Raw genomic sequence first — 21,168 nt, forward strand, 5'->3', positions numbered from 1 at the left:
GAAATTAACTTACATTACTGGGCCCCTGCTTGTTTGTCTAAAAGATGAAGTGATCAGTTTTTTCCAGCTACATTTTATGACAAAACAGTGTAGGAGCCCCCTCAGACTTTCTTTCTTTTTTTCTTTCTTTCCTTCATTGAGTTTATTGGTACAATTTAGGTATACAGTAGAGTCACATTCATTATTGGGATCTTGTACCTTTACATGACAGGTCTTAGTACTCATTTTTTCCCCTTATCTGTGCCCTCCCTTCACCCCCTCCTCCCCTCCCCATTTACAAACACTTTATTTCCATTTTTTCATTTTCTCATATTTTTTTTATTTTCCCTTATTGCCTTTCCCCCACCCTTCCCACTTTCTCACACCTTTAGCCCTTTTCTTCCTTTCTTTCTTCCTTCCTTCCTTTTTTTCTTTTTCTTTTTTTGCCTACTACATTTCTCTGTTAACTTTCCACCTAGAATCAATTGTGTTAAAGATAACTGTTTGAGTTGTCTTATTTATTACCTATATGAAGGAAAATTTTTCTTAGTGAATTGAATATAAATAATTTGATTAGGGTCCTTGTTTGTTTTCCTGCTAAAATTTAAATTTGAAACTTCCTTTGGGATCTGGGGGATAATCTAGGATTGCCATATGTTGCTTACACCAGTTCCCATCTGATTATTGCTGCAAAGGTGCTATGGAGTTTGGCGTTCTGTGTATCCTAACATATTTTTGAAACTGAAGTTATGACCAAAGATTTCTTTATTGTCTTTGGGGTTTAACTTATTTAAAACAGTTAAATACAGAGAAGAAATTTTAAAGTTAATTTTGATTTACTGTATAAATCTCTTTCCCACATTTTAAAATCAAATATTTTTTCTCTTGAAGCTCATTGTCTTTGTACCTCTTGAAGAATTATATTCACGGAATCTATTAGCAGAGTAGCTGTACACAAGGATAACATTCAAAAATCTGTAGCCTTCTGTACACAAATAACAGACTCACTGAGAGAGAAATTGGGAAAAAATTCCTTTCACAATAGCATCCAAAAAAATGAAGTATCTAGGAATCCATCTAATGAAAGAAGCAAAAGGCCTCTACAACTGAAAACTACAGCACTCTGAAAAAAAAGAGATTGAAGAGGATATAAGAAAATGGAAAGATATCCCCTGCTCCTGGTTAGGACGAATCAACATAGTGAAAATGGCTGTACTACTAAAACTGCTACACAGATTAAATGCAATGCATATTGAAATTCCAACAGTATATGTCACAGAACTAGAAAGAATAATCCAAAAATTCATTTGGAATGAGAAGAGACCTAGAATAGCAAAAGCCATCCTAGGCAACAGAGACATGTCACAGGGTATAACAATTCCCAATTTTAAACTATACTACAAAGCCACTGTGATAAAAACAGCATGTTACTGGCAAAGATACAGACCTGAGGATCAGTGGAATAAATTGGAAGCTACAAAAACAACTCCAGATGTATTCAGCTACCTCATCTTTGACAAAGGAGCCAACCATCCTCACTGGAGGCAAGATAGCCTCTTAATAATAAGTGGTGTTGGAAAAACTGGATCTTAACCTGCCAAAGATTAAAACTAGAGCCTTATCTTTCACCATGCACTAAACTAAAACCCAAGTGGATTAAAGATCTAAATATTTAAAAAGAGTCTCTAAATTTGCTGGAAGATAAGTTAGGCAGAACTCTTGAAGTCACTGGCATAGGAAAAGACTTGATGAATAAATCCTCGGTAACAAGAAGAAAGAATCAACAACTGGGATCTCATCTTATTAAAAAGCTGCTGTACTGCAAAAGAAACTGTCAATAGAACTAAAAGACAGCCTACAATGTGGGAAAAAATTTTACCAGCTGGTCCTCAGACGAAGGACTATTATATAGAATACATAAAGAACTAAAAAAAAAAACAGCCACCCCAAATATAAAGTCTTGATAAAAAATTTGGCAGATGAAATGAACAGACATTTCTCAGACAAATAAGTAAAAGCACCAAGTAAATATATGAAAAAATTTTCTACATCACTGGTCATTCTAGAGATGCAGTTGAAAACAACACTGGGATTCCACCTCACCCCACAAAGAATAGCTGCTATCAAGAAATCAGCCAATAACAAATGTTGGTGGAGTTGTGGGGAAAAGGAACCCTTCTCCATTTTTGGTGGGAGTGCAGACTGGTGCAACCACAATGGAAATCAATATGGAAATACCTCAAAGAGCTGGAACTAGAGGTTCCATTTGACCCAGCCATCCCTCTTCTGAGGATTCTTCCAAAAGAATTAAAATAATCAAATCACAGTGATATATGCACACCTGTTTATAGCAGCACAGTTTGTAATAGCTAAAATTTGGAAACATCACGTTTGCCCATCAGTTGGAAACTGGATAAAGAAGATGTGGTTTTTCTATAAAATGGAATACTACTCAGCCATAAAGAATGAGAAATTAGATTCATTCATAGGAAAATGGATACATATTGAGGATATACTCCTAAGTGAAATAAATAAGTCACACATGTATAAACACTGAATAGTTTTTCTGAAGTGAAAAACTATAATAGCACATAAGATCCTAATGATATAAATGACAACGTGAAATAGAAAGAAAAGGGCTAAAGGTATAGCGGAAGTGGGAAAGGTAAGGGAAAGGTTATAAGGCAAAAGAAAAAAAACCATGAGAAAATGGAAATAAAGTATTTATAAATAGGAAAGGGAGGAGGGGTTAAGGGAGGGCTTGGATAAGGGGAAAAATGAGAACCAAGACCTGTCATGTAAAGGTACAAGATCCCAGTAATGAATGTAACTGTACTGTATACCTAGAATGTACCAATAAACTCAATGAGAAAAAAAAAGAATTATATTCACATTGGGTGTTTAAGCATTTACTGATTTATGCTACTGGGGGTTGTACCTATGACCTTCACAGAGATACACACTCATCCCAGTATTATTATTTTTGTTTTGTTTTGTTTGAGAGTGGGTCACACTAAGTTTCTAAACTTCCTGAGCTGGGCTCAAACTTGAAATTCTCCTGCCTCATTCTCTCGAGCTCTGCAGGGTGTGCCCCCCATGCCTGGATTCATGTTGGCTTTCACAACATATGCAGGGCATTTGTCTTTCTAGAAGGAAACATAGTTGGCTTTTCATTTTTCCTTTTTTCTCTCTTGCCTTACTCTGAAGTTGGGGTTGAAGCTTGAAAGAAAAAAGTACAAAGGTCCCAAGGTGTTTTTTCACTAACTTGGCATTGTCATAAAGTTCTTCTGTGCATTTTGAACAGGTAGATAGGGAACAGTGAATATTCTATGGGGCTTTCGTACCTGTGCAGAGGCTGCCATACAGAACGTTTGCATGCAGATGTTACGCTTGCCTCTGGGTGCTGCTGCCCGCCTTTGGGAGTCTGTTAATACAGAACTCGCTCAATTAGAATCTTCCTGACCTTCATGCAGTTCTCCTGAAGGTAAGAGAACAAATCTGGACTCTGGCTGTCTCTGCCGCACAGCCCACAACTTGGAAAAGCTCACACACCTTTGCCCTTGACAAAGAGCACAGGCTAATATCATGAGTCACTCCTCCCCCACCAAGCAGTCTACTGGGGCATCTCTTTTGCCTTTTAGATTTCCTACAGGGTGCCAGATATTTCAGACTTGAGGCTACACATACTAACTTCCATGAGTGGTCCAATTGAAGCTATTTAATTTTAGGTTTGAGAAGTTTAATGAAAAGGAATTGAGCCCTTTCCCCCATTTAATTGTGTGTGGGAGGGGTGTGGAGAGAGAGAGAGAATTTATTACTGTTTTGGTTCTTCTCATAGCAACCATACTTGTAAATTCCTTTTGTGTCCCTTACCCCAGATATGACGGAAGGGATTCAGGAAACCTACAACCAGTTCTCAACTAGTGGCTTTACAACTTTATGCAGGAGAAACTCTTTCATACTCTCAATACTGATACCTGCAGTATTTTTTCCTCTCAGCAGAAACTTTCAATTTAATATCATATTAAATATATATTCAAAAATTTGGCAAAAGATCCTTTTTTACAATACAGACCTCAGGTTCAATCTTTAAAGAAGATTAAATACCTTACACTTACTTATTATTTTCAAGAACTGATTTGTAAATAATATCAGATTGCTATAAGATGATATATTGTTTTATTTTTTGTTTTATTATAATTTATTAGAATTAATTCTACAAATCTGTTTTGAGCATCTATTATTTACCTATTTGCTATGGTTTGAGAATAGAAAAGTGAACAGAAAAGAGCTTTCTGTCTTAAAGAGTTTATAAACAAATGCGGAATTAGGAATTAAAATACACTGGGTTAAGCGTTATGTTAGCAATTGTGTAAAGAGTGTCACAGAATGCAAAGAAGAAACACCAAATTCATTTATGGGATGTCATAGAAGGTATGACAAAAGAATTGGTAAAGAGAATGAATCTGGAAGCTGGGTAAGATACAGAGAAGAAAATAGAAAGCAGGAAGGTTCCCAAGGTTCCTAACACAGAGGACACACTCAAAGACCCTATGATATTAGAACAGCTCCTGAACTCAGAACTGCAAAATCCCTACAACTGAAAGTATCATATAGAAATAGCACGGGATGACACAAAGGAGAAAACAAAGGTTGTATCATGATAGATGTTTCAGAAATAACATCAAGAAGTGCAGATTTTGCCCAAAGTGAGAACACGAATCAAGTACTGGAAGCATAATGACAACCTGTAGTAACTGGGAAACATTCAGAGCCTGCCAGTGGCTGTCTTTCTCACCATGTGAGCTTTGTGGGTTATATTTTTAATTAATGTGTCAGTTACTATAATAAGGTGTTATTCGCATACAGATGAGGAGGCTGAGATTAAAGATAATAAGAGATTTGCACAAAGTCACACAATACAGAATTGGAATCTGTATTTTTTAAATAAAATCCTTTAATTTTTAATTATTTTATAGGTTTATGGAGATTTGAAAAGCTGTAAATAATTTTTTAAACAGATGATTGTTCATACCTAAATGCCAACACACAAGTGTAAAACTCTGAGATTCCAAAACAGTTAAATAAGTTTATTCTTAACTAACACATTATATGCTCTTCCACTCTGGCTACATGCAGATTCTTCAACAAATATATTCTATACCTACTCTAAAAATCAATCAATGAATCTACTGATAGAGGGGTGGGTGTGTGTGTGTGTGTGTGTTTATATAACAGCAAGTATGAATAAATAAACTTAAAAGGCCATTTATTAAATTCTTATTTCAGGTCTGGTAAGCCCAATTTCCCTATTCTTTGTGTTTAAATTTTGCTATTGTTTTCCAGAAAGGAAAATTAAAATGAACACAAGAGCTAAGTATTAGTTAAAATGACATTTGAAACTTAGAGAGAATGGAATTGTGAGAAAGCCATCTATGAAGTTTTCTGAGTAAAGAATGAACAAATATGGCTTTGATTTTTATCAAAGTGCATTTCTACCATGTATTAACCTTTATATCTTCTCATAATCTTACCAATTTTATCTGGAATGTAAGGGCTAGTCTATTTTTTCTCCTGTAGTGATTTACATGTCCAAAGCTGGCTCCCATACTATAAACTCAAACAGAGTTATGATAAGGCAATATTTACTAGCAAAAGCCAAGACAAAGACATTATTCTTAGATCAATCTGAAGAAGAAACAGAGTCATTGCAAGGTAGAATTATAGAGTTGTTAGTCATCCGATAATACTTAGAGTCAATTAATGAATCATTTGATGTCATGGCAAGTAATAAATGTATTGGGTTTTTCCCCAGGCAAAAGGGAGAATTTATGGAAAGAGCACAGATGTATCTAGCTCCATTGATAACTACAAACAGACACAAAGACCCAGGTACTGCCTCTTTCCATCACCCAGATCCTCCTCCTACTAATCCATGGCAGTCAGAATTCAAATGATACAAATAATATTAACATGGTCTAGTATTAATGAAGAATATACAGTGTACCAATCAAGACCTGTCATGTGAAAGTACAAGATCCCAATGATGAATATAACTATACTCTATACCTAAAATGTACAAATAAACTCGATGAGAAAAAAGAAGACTATATGGTGTACCTAAAGTGGTAAGAATTTCTTTTCATTTACTGACTCATTTAAATCTCATGATTCCTCTAAGAGTTAGATATTACTTTCTTATTATGATAAATTTACCAATACAACAAAAGAGACTAAGAGGTTCAGTGAGTCCTTTGGTCGCTCTCAACTTTTAAGTGGAAGAACTGATATGGACACAGCCCTAAATCTTAGTCTCTCTCTGATCCTAATTGGCAGGGGTCAAGAAAAATCCTTGATGATCTCTTTTGACTTATTTTCCTATTACTAGACCGATAATCTGATGCCGAGTTCCAGAACTAAATAAGAACACGAACACCTGAACTGGGAAGCTGTGGAGGGGAGTGTGAAGAAAGCATTTCAGGAGGAAGCAAACTGGGGAGACAAACTGCCGAGGCCAGTGACTTCCTAGCCTCTTTGGAGTGGTTGTCTGCCATTCGCTTATACACTTTCCCAGCTTTTACACTGGCGAAAAGCACTACTTCCAAAACTCAAAATTCCTCTGTGCTTTACATCAGATAGGAGACGCGGTTTTGTTAACTGCAGCACACACATCAAACTTAGAATCCTTTGAGTTCTTAAAAATGTTTGAAATGGTGAATAAAACTCTAAGAGCAGCAGGACTGAAAGATGTGGAGAGCCCTCATGTTGCATTTGTTACCAGAGGAACTGAAAATAAAAAGACCAGCAGTGTGGTATTTCCAAGTACTTGATCTCCAAAGAGTTTTGTTTGTGAGAACTTTGCTTTACCATTTTTTAAAAAACTACGACTCAAGGTCAAGTAATTGAGCTACCTTGGTTTAAACAAAGATGAAGAAAAATAGAATCGGCTTGATTCTTCAGAAAGTTAGATGTCATATTGCAAACGTAGCTCTGGGCTCAGAGAGGCTTTCTGAGAATGCAATAGGCACTATTCTCTGCTCGTTGCCTGGTGCAGAGAGAAAAGGAGGAATGCATGTGGGTAAACAGCTACCCACTGGCAATGAAGGGAGGATGAGTGTGCTAGGATGATACTTTGTTTTGCCCCTCTGACCTGTTTGACGCCTTGACTCCTTGATACTTATCAAAAAGCAGGATGATTGTCTGTCTTTGGAGTAGGTCAGGACAGAGAAAATTGTGTGGAGTAGGATCTTTACCTGTAACTAGAAGAAAGCATGAGACTAGGGCTAGGAGACCTAGATTTAAACCCAAGTTCTGATATTTTAAGTTGATTTTCTTTATTTAATAACAAATTAAATTCCCAGGAAATATAATTATGTGATTATAGAATACATATGTAACAAAAGAGATCCTTCAACACACTATTATTCCTGTCCAATTTAGAGATGAGAAAATTGAAACCCAGAGATTAAGCACTTACCCAAGGTCACATCTGTTAAGTAGTAGACTCAGCTTTGAGTCTAATATTGTGATTCCACAGCCTACGTTGGGGTCCATGCTTTCTTATAGTAGCTCACTTTTACTAATATTTATTTACCATGTAAAAGATGTGATTTTATGCACCTTGCATGTTATTTGACTTTCACTGCTATCTCAATTAAATCATGGATTAAACTGTAAGGCTCAATGTCATGACATAGCTTGGTGAGATAAAAAAGATATAAATAATTGTCATTATTATGATTAATAATTATTTTCTACCTGTAGAAAAAAATTACTTAATGATACCTAGAAAGCTAATTTATCCAAAGTAATATTGCATGCTAACTATAAAATATAAGAAAACTCCATAAATCTTGTAAATATTATTTTTAAATTATGAAATGCTATAATAACAGCAATATGAGGGTCCATTATAAATGTTTTGTATCTATATTTTATGTAGTGTTTTAAATACTACATGTGAAATACTATTATTTTTCCTAATTCATAAATGACAGAGGCTTAGAGAGGGGAAAGAGTCAGAGTTAGATAAGTATTTGAAGTTCCCAAATCCAACTTTTAATTTTGTTTTGTTTTGTTTTTTTGTTTTTTGTTTTTTGAGACAGGGTCTCACTATGTAGTTGAGACTGACCTGGAACTCACTCTGTAGCTCAGGCTGGTCTCAAACTCATAGCAATCCTCCTGCCTCAGCCTCCCGAGTGCTGGGATTACAGGTGTGTGCCACCACACCCGGCTAATTTTTAATTTCTCTAAATCCTAATCTTTTAACTCTTTTATGCTTTTTTTTCCCCTATTAGAATTATACTTTTTACTTGTAAAAGGCAGCCTGGTAATCTACACAAAGTTCAGCCCATTCTAATGGATTCACAGGTACTTTGTTCAGAATATATCAGTGCATGAGAATATTTATAATTTATGGTGTACTAATTAAGCAACAGCTAATATGTTCAAAGCCTTGCGTGCATCATTTATTTTTGTTCCCATAAAATAATATAAAGTTGACACTTTATAGCTAGTGAGAATAAAGTCGGCAATCAGATAGGAATCCCTCATGTCTCTATCATAAACATCATTTGTTGCTGAATTGTTCCCTTCCCTGTAAAACGGAAATATTTTCCCTACTTCTAAACCATTCCATCATTAATGCTCTATATTAACTCTTCTCCCACCTACTCAAATATTCACTCACAAATTATCCTTTTTCCTGTATCAATAATTCCTCCTACACTGGATAATCTCCACGAGTACACAGTCATGTTCTGGGTTGTTCCATATTATTTAAAATGTTCTCCTCTGACTTCATGCCATCTTCTAGATCCATTTCTCTTCTTGCTTATAAGGAAAGAGACTTGCAAATGATAAAGATTCTATCTGCAACTTTGCTTCTGTTTTCTTTTCATTCCACTCTCACTTCTGTCCTTTATATAAAGTGCCTGAAGGTTAAGAGCAAGCTATTGGCAAAAGCACTAATTTCTCATATTTTCATTTTATTTTGTATGTCAACTATGTGTGCATGGGTCAAATTTAAGATTTGTTAGTCTACTGTACTCTTGTGTTAATACTACCTTTTGAGTATTACAGTTTTGCAGAAATTTTAAGGTATGTGGTAGTAGAATGAATATTTTCTCTTCTCCAGCTTTTTCTTACTTTCCTCTTTTTCTACTTCTTTCTATGCATCTGTTTCCTTTTCTTCTTTTTTCATCTTCAAATGATACCTTGTCAAATTTTAATTTTATGTTTCAAAACATTTTAAGGTGAATTTTGAAAGTTTGATGAATCTATTGAAATTTTTATTCAATATGAATAAAATATAGAGATTAAACATAGAGACTAATTTGAGCAGTGATATCTTTATGACTATGTTTTCACAGAAGGATGCTGATTAGCTGAATAATATAATATTCTGATATAAAATATATGTCCTTTCTCTTTTTACTTGATCAAATACACTAGAAGATGCTTTATTATTCTATTAAAATAATAAATATTGTTTATATTTTAATTTCACCGATTTGTCTTTTTCCTTTGGTATAATTTTAATATGATTCTAGCCTTATCAGTTGAATGATAGCCTCAGTAATTTTCAGTTGTCCTTTTTTGTGGTGGACAATTAATAATACATATTTATGTCTTGATATTTCATTTTCTATACACCATAATTTGATAAGTAATGTTAGTTCAGATGTAAATATTTTATTTTGATAGAAATATTTAATTAGTTAATTATTTAAAAGCCCAAAGTACACAATTTTCAAGTGCATAATTTTCCTAATATCAATACCTTATTATTAATTTTGAATTTATTGCATTGTCACAGATCTCCATCTGTCTGATACAAAGTCTTGTATCCAAACTCCAGTCAATCATTCTTTCCAAGGGAAGGAAAGGAGTGAAGGGTTGACGTGAATGCCCGAGGCACAGCTGATCACTTCAATGATCAGCAGAGGGAGGATTTGAAATGGAGAAGAGCCACTTCCTGGCACCTGAGATTTCCAGATTCAGAAAATGAACACTTCTATGCCTGCATGTGGGATCTGTTCTCACTGCCTTCTGTGCCTTCAGAGAAGAAGGGATGGATGAGGGCAAAGTGAGATAAAACAGGCAAGATAGGTTTTTTCCAGCTTTAAAATTCATGTGTGGACATGAAAGCATAGGTGTGGAAAATGCACATAGGATTCTCTCTTAATGAGCATCTTTTTTTCTCCTCTCTACCTTTGGACTAAAATTTATCCTCTTACCTGCAGGAAAACTTGAGATGATTAAAGTTGCTTTGGCACCTGGATGATGAATGAGGATTTCCAACTAAATAAAGAGGAAATACTTTTAGCAGATAAAATACTGACCTCTCTTTAAAAGAGAAATGTAATCATAATTGTTTGCAAATTGGCTTTTATTGGAAATGTAACATACGAGTTGGCCTCTAAATGTGCTGCATCTTCAAAATAAACCACTTGTGCAGAGGTAGGAGCAGGGCATTGCTAGGTTAAGGCTCTGGTTTCTTCACAGACATGTAAAGTTAGGTGAAACTCATGTTTTCAGGGATACCTTTGTATGCTTGTCTACTCCAGCCCACAAAACATAGTTTGATTAATGTGGAACAGGGTTATACTTTTGAATAAATCCATCCACACTAAAGAATGAGTTGTAATGTTAAAATGTTGGGGTGGAAATCTTGCTTGAAATATTACATTGTCAGAAATACGTTCATCTCCTGAGCTATATCAGATCGCCATTGATATATGTTCCACTAACTGTCATAGAACTAACAATTATTAATATATTTATGATTACATATCTATGTAAGGACACTGTGAGAAGTTTGAAAATAAGTCATTTTTGATTAATATTATATTTACATTGCCATACAGTGTTTAGTATAAAAGATATTTATTAAAGAGCAAATGAATAACACTATAAATATGACTTTGATAATGTCTCAAATCTTACTCTGATATAAGTGAAACAATAATAATGTTAATTTTTTAAATGATCATTAACAAGAAAATAGCCAAAAGGAACTATGTATATTACATATGATATCTCAGAGAAAATGTATTTCAGGGAGAGCCTTTAAGATATAATTGTAACTCATTGTTTTTATTCCATTATTTTTTTATTATGGTTTACATCTAAAATGTCCCTGCAAAGTCTCATGTGTTACAAAGTGGGGCTTTCTGAAGGTGACTGGATGATGAGAAACTGTTACCAGTAGATAGGTCTGTGTATGAGTTCATTGCTGCACGTGTTGTCCGGAGGTGGGCCTGTGCTGGAGGAGCTGGGTCACTGCAGGTGTGACCTGACTCTGTGTATCCTTATTGTCAGGTTCTCTCTTCAAGCTCTCTGCTTCCTGAATGACATGGGTTAAACGGCTTTCTTCTGTTATGCTCTTCTACTCTGTTGTTTCTGCCTCAGAACTGGTTAACTGTGGACAGAACTCTACAAGTCCTGCTAAATATGTGCTTTTCTATATGTGAGAAAACAGCTGATTATAAAATATACTAGAATATTTCTTTATATTTTTAAGCATGTAAATTTTATAATGATCGACATTACGAATCTGAATATATGCGTTTTGAAATAATAGAATCTGTACATAGATTCCACATGTTTTCTGATCCTTTCCATTAAGATATTCACTCATTCAATAGTAATTTATGTATTAAATAGTATGTATGGAGCAATGTCTTATGTCCTGCAGTAGTAAATAAAACTAAGCAGTGGACTTGAGACTGGTTAGAAAGATAACACATTTTTAATTCATATATTATGATAACTTGCAAAAACAAGTGGAGTAAATAAAAAAGAATAATAGCAACTACTTTACTTAATGCAAACCAGAGACACCACTGACTTCTGTCTGGCAAGGGGGACATAGTAGGAAATGAATGGTATAGAAGATTACTTATTCAATTATAAAAACACATCATTCTTAGACTAGAAAAATATTCCAACTAATATGGAAACTGAGACTGGAGTTAAGGATAGAGATAAGATTGCATCTGAAATATATTGTCAAAACCAAGCTGATAGAACTTGCTGATATAAGGTGATAAAGAACAGTTGAGAGTCAAGAACGAGATTGGTTTCATTTTTTTTTGTTTGTTTTTTATCTGACCAAGTGGGTGTTTGATGGTAATGTTGCTGGATTTAGAAAATCATGAGTTATATTTCAGTACAAAGATGGATTGCAAAGATGACCCCTAGAAACTACAGAGAATTATCTATGGAAAATATTAAAGTGGTCTAGAAATTTTAACCCAACTGTCAACTCATTAATTCATAATCTTCTGGGTTGGTTTTTAAAAATCTATAATTTTATCATTTATCACCAGGTAATCCTGATGCACAGATAGATTTTAGCTAAAGGCAAAGAATAGATTTATGGTTGAGTGATTCAGGATTAGTTAGGGATTTGTAAAGAATTTGTTCACAGGATCCCAGCTTCTTTCCTGTCTTAGTCATGTAGGATTTCCTTTTCTCACTTTCTAGTGTCTTCATTTGCCATAAACTTTGCTGTTTTTTCAACAGAGTAAGACTAAATTTTCTATCAGAGTTTTAGCTACTGCTCCTGGTAGATACTAGAGCCTGCACTCAGATCAAGTTATAAAATAGGAAATTCACTCAGGGATGCTATTTTTTTTTTCCAAATGTTGATTCCCTTAGTTGTTTTAAAATAAATTTTTCAGGGTTGATGCTGCCATCTACATGAGGGTTAGGCCAAATAAAAATTCCTCACCCATATCAGAAGTAGGGGAATATCATATTTTAGACTGTCAGAGCAATGAAAACATTTGTTATTTTTAATATAACATTCAAAATGCTTACAACATTGATTTTTGTAACTGAGTCCATGATGTTCATACCCATACTCCCTACTGATATAGCAATATTACACCCAATATTACTGAATAATTATTCTCTCAGCAATTTCATTGAGCCTTTGCAATTTCATTGACTCAACTCCTTTGACAAATATGATTCTTATATTTTAGGTGAGACTACTAAACATTACAGTTAAAAATGTACACTGAAGCTCAAAAATCAGGCAAATGGCATCACCCAGATTTAGACACCGGAATTCGACTCCTTTTGAGATCATATTGTGGTGTGAGAGCTTTCTCTGCTCCCTCTCCCCTATTCATGAATCTATATTTGTAATTTACACATTGTATTTATTTCATCTTTCCATTCTTTGCCTTTAGTTCTGGCACCTAGAATCTGACCCAAATCAGTGAATATGTTTTTGTGCCCAGTTATGATAAGTATTAAAACATTTCTTATAATTTTGTGACCTTGGAAATCTTAGAGTTCTTTACAATACTCTACCAATATCTGGTCACTTGTGCCATAGAATTAGATATAGATATGAAATACACTATAGGAATCCGAAACTGATGATAATTAGCCAAAGAATGGTAGAATACAAAAATTCTTTATTAAAATTCTTTGTTAAAAATATCTTTATTCTACTTTTAGTTTTCTTAAGAGTTTATTTGTTCTATTCTTAACTAAATCAATCTAAATTTTGTTCTGGCTATATATACCTGTTTCAATATTCTAGGTATTGTAAGCCATTATTCAAAATTAAACTATGATTCTGTTTTTCATTAAGATATTATGTGTCTAAATAACTCTAAAGTAGTAATGATAGTAAAAAGGAATGACAAATGTGGCTGGAGATTTGATAATTGGCATAACTATAGAATTTGATTTTTCTCAGTTTTGACATATGTTATCTTTGTATCTTTAATATATCTCATTAGACTTGCCTTGAAATACACATAAAAATTGAAAACAAAATTGGGAAGTCAATTTTATTATCATTATGCTGTCAAGCATAATAAGATTTAGAGCTGGATGGGGCATTAGCGTGCAAAAGCCATTATGCATTCTGAAAGTTTTAATTACTTTACTTTGTTTCAAAGTTAAGTTTTTCTTTCTTTTTATCACATTGTTTTACACATATGTGAATAATTTAGATACTTGTGGCTCTAAGTATTTACTATTAGAATAAAATATCTAAAGTTCATAAATGCTACCTATAAATTTATACAAAATCAGATTTTTCATTCGAAAAGAGAGTTATTTTTTCCTTTTTAATTTTTTTTGGGAAGAATGCGTAGATATTTTCATTTTGTGGCTTCACATCAAGAGTTCAGAAAGAGGGATCTATATGTTCAATATATATCTATATTGTTCTCTATATTATTCATTTGTTCCATTATTTACACATAATAATCAAAAGGAAAATGAAGCTTTCTTTCCCTGGTGTCTGTTATCATTCCTTGCTAGTCTCAGATAACAAAATATATCAGTCAGAACTTATAATTTCCTATATTCTCTGGGGTTTCAGGTCAATTATTTTTCTATAATAGTTGTATCTCATGAGACTCAGAGTGGGCTACTGGTCATTCACCTGTGTTGTATGGAATAACTTTGACTGACTATGCCAAATAACTCACTCACTCACTAACTAAATAAATAAATAAGAGAAGAAAGAATTCCATCTTCAATGAAGTTCATTTGCTATAAGAAACTGAAATGTCCTGCTAAGTCTTATTTTGGGCTTTCTCAGTTATAATCATGATATTTTATTTTTGAAATTATGGCACATCTTGTCACTTTCTGTGAAGGTACAAAAAGAAAACAACAGAATTTCAGATTTAAAAGAGTTTAGCATCTCATCCAGTGTAATTCTCTTCCATATATAATTCAAGAACACCTAAAATATTTCTTGCTGCTGTACTTTATTAAGCTCACTGTGGACAGGGCTTCAAATGGAATAAAGATGACTGATAATAATAGCAAAAACTTCATCTTTTTTGTTCAGAACCAATATAGAGTCAATGCCAGAATATGATAAATTGAGCTTGCATTTAGGGCTGATATGAATAGCTCAATTAAAAGTAAAACATCTATATGGTAGCATCTGCCACCGGCCAATATTGCCCATTAGAGGTCAATGCCCAGGACTGCAAAGAACTAGGAGAGGATAGAAGATTAAGAAACGCCAACCAGCAGCCCCGTAAGAGGCAGAACTGATGGACCTAACTTGCCCTCTCCCCCGAGCCACTCAAACCGTGCAGCAGACTGGGAAGAGGTGGACCCACATAGGTGTCTGCAGCACCCATGCACCCACACTCACCACTTGCCTCCTGGCTATGTTTGTACCTGGATTCATACCACAGAAGTTCAGGGGGGCATAAAGGCCATTGTCCTGAACTCTTGCCTTGATTTTGATTGAATTCACACAGTTAAAGGTGAAGGATTAATAACTACCATAAATTCTAATTTTCTAAACTGTGAATGATGCTTTTGTGTTGCTGATTGTATCACTTGGGCTAATATGTTATGATTGATCTAATCAGTTGTACTTCCTGGTATAATGAAAAACAGATGGCCTCAGAGTCATTAGAGACTCAAAACCTAAAGACAAGCTATAACAGGAAGATCAAAATATTAACCTAGGCATCAAACCAAGGACAGTACCAACAACAAAAATAAAAATGGGAAGACATTCAAACAAGGCTCAAGCACAAACACAGACTTCCAGCTTACCAAGGACAAATTCTTTGGGAAATGAGGTGGAAAAGTCTGATAATCAACCACCTGGACACCCTGAACTGATAGCACAGGAAGTAACAAAACAGACGAATGAGGCTCTAGAAAAATTCAAAGCAGAAATAATTTCCCAGATAACTAGAGAGATGGTGAGCAGCATGAAAGACATGATTAGAGACTCTGGAAGAGAAATAAATAAAGAAATACATGAGCTCAGGACCATGATAGAAGCCATGAATGCCCAGCATAGGAAAGAAATGGAATCCATGAAACAGATTCAAATAATTATCCAGGAGATTAAAAATTCTATTGAAAGCTTATATAACAGACTGAGCCAATATGAAAATAAGATATCAGATGTAGAACACAGGATGGAGATCAGTGACCATGAAAAGAAGGATCTCTTAAAAATGGTAAGGGACCATGAGAATTCAATCCAACAACTACTAGATGATACAAAGAAGAATAATATGAAAAAGAAGAAGAATGCACAAGTAACATTAAAAAACTGTTCACAGAATTAATGACAGAAAACTTCCAACACAAAGCAAAAGAATTTGACATACAGATAAGTGAGGCATATAGGACCCCAACTAGCCATGATAAAAAATTCTACACATAGATGTATAATAATCAAAATGCCAGAAACCCAACAGAAGAAAAGAATACTACAAGAAGTTTCTTTTAGAGAAAATAAACAAATCATATGCAAAAGAAAGCCCATCAGAATCACAGAAGACTTTTCAACCCAAACTCTCAAATCAAGGAGAGCCTAGAGTGAGGTATTTCAAGCCCTAAAAGAAAACAACCTCCAACCTAGACTGATGTATCCTGAAAAGCTATTGTTCAAAATTGATGGGGAGGTAAGATAACTTCCATGAGAAAGAACACCTGAGATACTTCATGAATGCAAACCAGTACTGCAAAAAATTCTAAATAATATCCTAGAAAAAGACAATGAAGATCACAACTCCATTAGGCCCAACAGAACAAACCGAGCAGGCAAGGCAAAAACTTAAAGGGAGGGGGGGAAAATTAAAAAGAGCCAACAACAGAATAACATCACCATGATGACTAGTCAACACATATCAGTTATAATCACCAATGTTAATGGCCTCAATTCACCAATCAAAAGAAATCCACTGGCAGAATGGATTAAGAAGCAAAATCCAACAATATGCTGTATACAAGAATTGCATCTAGTTCACAAAGAAACTTATAGACTAAAGTAGAAAGATGGAAACAGTTCTCCATGTAACAGGAACCCAGAAAAAGTACGGTTAGCTATCTTACTTGGATACAAAGTGAGTTTCAAACCAAAACTAATTAAGAGAGACAAAGAAGTTCACTGCAACCTTGTAAAGGGAAAAATCCAAGAAGAAAAAGTGACAGTCATAAATATATAAGCACCAAATACTAATGTTCTCAACTATGCAAAAGAAATATTACGGGACATGAAAAATCAAATAAGCACTAATACAATAGTAGTGGGGGACCTTGATACACCACTTTCTCAAATAGACAGGTCATCTAGACAAAAAAAATCAACAAAAATATTAGACTGAATCAAACTTTTGGACAAATGAACTTAACAGATGTCTACAGAATGTTCCACCCCACAAAATCAAAATACACATTCTTTTTGGCTGCACATGGGTCATTCTCCGAAATAGACAACACACTAACTCAAAGAACATGTTTAAGTAAATGCAAAGGAGTTGATGTTATCCCATGTATACTATCAGACCATAGTGAAATTAAACTGGAGATCAATAACAAAAGAAACCACAAGAACTTCACAAAAACTTGGAAATTGAATAACACTCTCCTGAACAACCAATGTGTCACAGAGGAAATTAAAGAAGAAATTACACTTTTTACAATTTAATGGTAATGCCAATACAACATACAGGAATCTGTGGGACACAATAAAAACAGTTCCATGAAGGAAATTTATAGCAGTGAATGCTCATAGTAGGAAAACAGATTGAGCTCAAATAAACAGCCTAATGCTGAATCTTAAGCCTCTAGAAAAAGAACAGCAAGACAAACCTAAACTTAAGGGAGGAAATTATAAAGATCAGAACAGGAATCAATGCAATGGAGACTAAGAGAATGATACAAAAAAATCAATAAATCAGGAGAGTTGGTATTTCAAACAAATAAAGAAAATTGATAAACCCATTGAAAATCTTATCAAAAAAGGAAAACAAAAGATTCAAATGCATGCAATTAGGAATAAAGGTGATGTCACAACAGATCCAGCAGAAATCCAGAGGATCATCAGTACCTACTATGAGAACCCATCTTGTGTATGTGAGAAAACTCTTGATTTTTATTTTCACTAAGTAAAGACTTCTGGCTTGTAAGTTTATTTCTTTTTATCATTTTAAAATGTCCATTTCTGATGTGCAAACTTCAAGATATAATGGAAAAAAACTAGTGGATGTTTAAATTTTAAAAATTATTACAGTAAAAGAATTATTGCCGTTAATCCCCTTTCACTTTGAATACATTTATCCCATTTTTCTTGTTGTTGTCTGGAGAAGTTCTTTCATGAGTGTGAGACCCTGTGAATGAGATGGATTGTGACACACTGATGTCTGCACATGGCTGGCTTTTTGTTCCCAGAAGGAGGATTCACCGTGTTTTTTATCACATCTCAAACAGACACTCATGAAGAAGACATCCAGAACTTCTTCAGGAGGCGGCAAGAAGATGGAGTAAGTGTGGTTGAGGTGAGAGGGACCATTTTAGAGGGTTTGGGGCAATGTATCTTTCACTGTAATAACTTCTTTAAAATTTAAACCTTCACCATATATTTATTTCAATTACACCTCATATATGAGAATTTTTCCCTGGGTGTTTTAAGATTTTTTTGTGTGTGTGTTTGTTTTTTAGTAGTTTGAATGATAATGTGTATGAATTTGTGTGTGTGTGTGTGTGTGTGTTTCTCCCTTTGTTCCTATCTTGCTCATTTTATCTAAGTTTCTTGAATCTGGGGTTTGGTGTTTCTTATTAATATTGGAATATCTTAATTCAATGTTTATTCAAATATTTCTTCCCTGTTTCTTTTGTCTTCTCTTTTGGCCATTCTATTTAAGCCTTGATGGAATTCTATTTTACCACATTGTTTGCATTCTCTGCTTTTTAAATTTCCTCCTATTTTAAAACTATTTTCCCTCTTTGTGCATTGATTTGACTCATTTGTATTAACTTATCTGCAAATTCACTGATTCTTTTCTACTGAGTGTACTATTAAGCCAACCAAGGGCATTGTTTATCCCTGTTAATGTCTTTTTAATTCTTTTATTCTTTCTTATAGTTCTCAGCTACCTGTTGAATTACCAATCTGATCTTGCATCGTGTCTTATCTTTTTCACTAGAGCTTTGGCATATTAATTGCAGTTATTTTAAATACTTCTCAATAGTTCTAATATGTGTGTCATATGTACATCTAGTCATGTTGACTGCTTTGGCCTTGACAGTTTGGTGTTGTTTTCCCTTCTTTTGTCCCCTCAATTTCCTCATACTGTTTTGGTTGAGCATTAATGCAATGCTAGTTTTATGTCAACTTGACTGGGCCATGCGATGTCCAAGCTAGTTGTCAAATTTTATTCTGAGGATGTTCTGTATGGCATTAACATGTAAATCCATAGTCTGAGTAAAGCACGTTGCTCTCCCCATTGTAGTGGGCTTCATCTAATCAGTGGAAAGACTAAATAGAACAGAAAGATTAACCCTTCCCAATGTAAGGGGGAAATCCTCCTGACTAGCTGCTGTACAGCAGGGACATTGATTCTTCTTCCTTTCAGACATGCATGTCAGTTCTTCCTGTCTCTGACAGGAAGCCATTGGATTGGGATGACATCTATCTTGGTTCATAGGCCTTGGGCCTCAGACTGGAACTACACCATTGTCTTTCCTGCATTTCTGCCTGCTGATATCGGCATCCTCAGCTTCACAATTATGAGTCAATTGTTCAAAATCTCTCTCTAATAGTATATCTATTTCCTATTGTTTCTATTCTCAGGAAAATCCTGAGTACAGCTGTACTTCTCATGTAAGGTAATACTCACAGGTAAATGTTTTATATATAAAAATGAATACACTTCTCCTTCTAGGCCTCTAGCTTTGGAATGGTAGTCAACTGAATCAAGAGTTAATCAGAACTGGGGATTTTTCTGTTGCTATGGTTACCATCAGTGCATGCCAGTGTTCAAACTCCTCTTGTGCCACCTGTTCTCTGAGTGGCGCTGGCTATCCAGAAGTGTTTTCTCTGTCTCTGCTCCATACTCAGCTTTAAGTCTCCCCTTTTTAAAGGCAAGACCTTTTCTCTTTGTTCCTCATCTGAGTTACTTTCCTTGTTGCTGGGACAAAATACCTGACACTCACAACTTAAATGAGGAGAGGTTTATTTTGGCTCATAGTTTATAGAGGTTTCAGTCCGTGGTCCTCCATCTCCATTGCAGGGCAGCATGGCAGACAGGCAAGGCAGACCGAGGCTACTCACAGCAGGGTGGCAGGAAGCAGACAGAAACCAAGGGAGGAGGAAGGCAGATACACCCCTCCAGGCCACACTCCCAGTGACCCACCTCCTGGATTCACTTTCCAACACCACATTTAGCTACAGTTGGCCAATCCATGGGCAGGTGAGTATCACACCTCCATGAGCCAATCATCTCTCCGAAATCCCACCTGTCAGCCCATGAGGCTTTGGATGGACACCTAGATATAAAGTGTAACAGTACTGGAGCATTCCTAGTGGAATTCCATGCTCATTGTCATTTGAGGCCTGTCAGCGTTTGTCCCTCCATCTTGACAATGTGACTGGGTTCCATCCTCCGGTGTACTTTTGGACTAATTCTCCTCTCTCAGGGAGATATACTTTTCTCCTCTTAATCTGTCTTAGTTCGATTTAGTGTCTTAAGATCAGAGACACTAAGAAAATAGTGGCAAACTTTTGCTTCTACTGATTCACCAAACATCTTTGAATGCCACTGAAGTCCATGGGGTGTTTCTGCAAGTGGCTGCCAGTCCCTTCATATCTGAACCCTTGCAGTGCTATATCCTCTTATTAGTCAGTATCTTCTCTTTACCAATTAATTAACAGTTTTAGCTGAATTCTTTTTCCTGACTTCACGTGGTGTCTGCCAGGGGTAAGACAGTGTCTTGTCTGTGCTGATATCAGTCTATTAAATTTCATAGTTGTCAGCTGCCCTATACACTTAGCTCTTAGGAACAATTTTAAATTAGATATCTGGCTACCATTTTCAGTAAAAATGCAAGAGATATACTTTCTAGTCTTTTACATTCCAAGTGGTAACTAGAGTTCACTGGAACTGTTTTTTAATTCTTTATTAAATTTATTGGTACATATTAGGCATATAATGCAGTTACATTGGTCATTGGGATCTTGTACCTATACATGACTTATCAGGTCCTTATTTTTCCCCATTCCTCAGCTCTCCCCCCAGCTCCTCCACTCTTCCCAATTTACAAAGACATTGTATCTATGTTTTTCCTTTTCATATATTTTTCTTTTCCCTTTTTCCCTTTCCCCTCCCACTTCCTTTACTCTTTTAGACCTTTTTTTTTTTTTTGGCACTCCAACTTCATACTTTTTAT

This window comes from Fukomys damarensis, unplaced genomic scaffold, assembly GCF_012274545.1.
Source record: "Fukomys damarensis isolate Sample0158 unplaced genomic scaffold, DMR_v1.0_HiC HiC_scaffold_35, whole genome shotgun sequence".
NCBI lineage: Eukaryota > Metazoa > Chordata > Mammalia > Rodentia > Bathyergidae > Fukomys > Fukomys damarensis.